General features: G+C 49.4%; 1 non-coding gene across 1 annotated transcript; it reads right to left on the reverse strand.

Moving 5' to 3' along the window:
- Positions 1 to 2,065: 2,065 nt before the first annotated feature.
- Trnak-cuu (transfer RNA lysine (anticodon CUU)) lies at positions 2,066 to 2,138 on the reverse strand. Its single transcript has one exon. It is a non-coding gene; the product is annotated as a tRNA-Lys (tRNA).
- Positions 2,139 to 2,476: the final 338 nt, after the last annotated feature.

Here is a 2,476-nt window from a genome sequence, read left to right on the forward strand (position 1 = left end):
ATAGAACAAGCATTTACGTAACAGGGAATATTTTGACGTACTGTGTCTTTGTTCTTCCTGCTAAATTATTCGAAAAGTTCTTTTAATGATAGCTTAATTGTTAGCACAAGTGCTTTCTTTGCTGTCTTCCGTTCCACGTCCCATACATTACCTAGTCCTCTGCATAGCTTTTCCTCCATCTGTTTATTGTAATATGTCTTTTGTAACCTGCTGCTAAAATACGTTCTCTGCTTTATTCTTAATTTTTAACTGTCTGCGAACGTGGTTTTATTTCATATTTCGCAGGCTTTCTCTCAAATCCCGAAAACATTCACCACGCAGCATGTACGTTGCCAAAAAAATGGGTCGGTCATTTTTAAATTCGCTCTACGATGTGTCGAAGCGCAGCTTGCCCTAAAGTGAATATTAAAAACGTCGGAATGTCGCATAATTGACCTTATTTAATTAACCAGTTAAGCTTAGTACAAAACATATCATAACGAGTGCCACATGACGGCAAACCAAATACCTTTGGTTTCATTCAGCGGCGGTTACCCACTTGTTTTTTTTTTTTAATATTTGGTTCTACATAAGTGAAACACCCTGTATACTTATTCACTTTGATTGTTTAATACGGAACCACCTTGCTGTTTGACTTAAATATATTCGTTTTCCTTTTTAGGTCACCTTAAAGTATTCTTATTGTTACAAATCCGCATGTAAGCAGACTTAGAAGTGGCTATAGTGTGAATAGCAGTGATAACCTGCGGCGCTTTGTGCCGCTAGGATACGTGTGAGAGGTTTCCTGGCGGCTCAGGTTCTCCCGGAGAACAAATGGTAAAAGATTGCAGGTTAGTGAATATGTTGCTAACGAACGCCTTACGCTAGCAGATAAGTAAAATATGAAAAATTACTGCAATCTAATGTCCTCAACTAATTGTGAGCGCCGACTATGTAGTTCATCGTCTTTACACGATGCGTCACAAACAATACCGCTACCAACGTTGTTGCTGCTGTACACCTGTCGGTGGATGCGGGATTACGAAAACAATACGCTTGCGGACAAGGTAAGACTGCACATCGGTATTTGCGCCTTCGTGTGAAGGCACTTGCAAGTAGATGGTAACCAGCTAGCTGGTCGCCAAGTAGAGCAGCGTCACCAATAAACTACAGAAGTGTCAAGCAAAAACAACTTACAGCGCAGCAGTTAAAGAGCTGTCATGTTAAGCAGCCAAACAAATCCCAATAAGTCGTTTAGAAACGAAACTAATGCGCCTTGAGCAAGAAAGTTTGTTTACATATATATCAAACAGGTATTTTGTTAAAATTAAGCAAAGCTGGTCGCAGTTGAGAAATTTTCAAGTAAACACATATCTATGTATACATAGGCATTTGCTTCTTCATTATATTGATATATAACAGAAAATTGGCAAATGTTGTGGGGATCGAGAGCGTCCTCCTACCTGGCGCCTCGTTCCCCAGCTGCCGCGCGCGGGCCGGCCGCGTAGCCCGGGCGCACTTAGGCACCGGCAACCGCCAAGATGGCGGCCAGGGCGCCTTTTTGTCTGGGCGAGCCAAGCGTCGGCTCCGTCCCGCGCTGGCATGTCCGGGCACGCTACGCTGCGCGGGCCTACGTCACAACGCAGCGCCATTCCCCATTGGGCCGCTGGTGACATCCTCCTCTCCTACGAGCTAAGATGCGCCCGACGATTCGCTCGTGGCGGGATGATGCTCTCAGGCTAGCACGAGAGGTTGACGCGCTGCTCTAGCAGGCGGCTTCTCGTTCGTGTGCTCGACCGCTGCCCTTTGTGTGGTAGTCTTAGCGCCGCTGGCAAGCGTACTCGATCGGTCTTGCGGAGTTCCCCTTACGGCCTGCAAGCCTGTGACTGTCGTACTGTGCTGCATCTTGGGTTAATAAACCCGTTGTTGCTGTTACCCTGCCTCGTGCGTGGTTTCTGCGCCGTGTCGGAGAAAACGACGAACCCGGCCGCAGCGTCGTCGCACGCAGCGGCAGTGGAGAACGTCGCGTCCCTGCACGGTCGCGCTCGTAGGTAAGCCTAGTGCAAACCTATCTCCACATAACTGGCGCCCAACGTGGGGCCCGAACCCACGACCCTGAGATTAAGAGTCTCATGCTCTACCGACTGAGCTAGCCAACCCGACTGAGCGGATAAACCGAAACCTCAAGCCCTTGCTGACAGCCTTTGCGCAGCAACACAGGGATTGGGATGCCTGTCTCAACGAGATAGGCTTCTCCTTGCGGTCCACGGTGAACCGTTCAACCGGGTACACGCCCGCTTTCCTCAACTTCGGGAGAGAGCTGCCTAACCCCATGGACCGTGTTCTGCGGTGCGGCAGCGGGGCGTCCGCCACGAAAGCCGGCCCGTCTGGCTACGCGGCGGAACTGCGCTCACGGATGGACGCAGCCCTCGACCTGGCGCGTTCCAACCTGGCAAAAGCGCGAGCTGGACAGAAGGCTCAATACGACCGGTCGCAT

Source organism: Rhipicephalus sanguineus, chromosome 1 (genome assembly GCF_013339695.2).
Source record: "Rhipicephalus sanguineus isolate Rsan-2018 chromosome 1, BIME_Rsan_1.4, whole genome shotgun sequence".
Classification (NCBI taxonomy): Eukaryota; Metazoa; Arthropoda; class Arachnida; order Ixodida; family Ixodidae; genus Rhipicephalus; species Rhipicephalus sanguineus.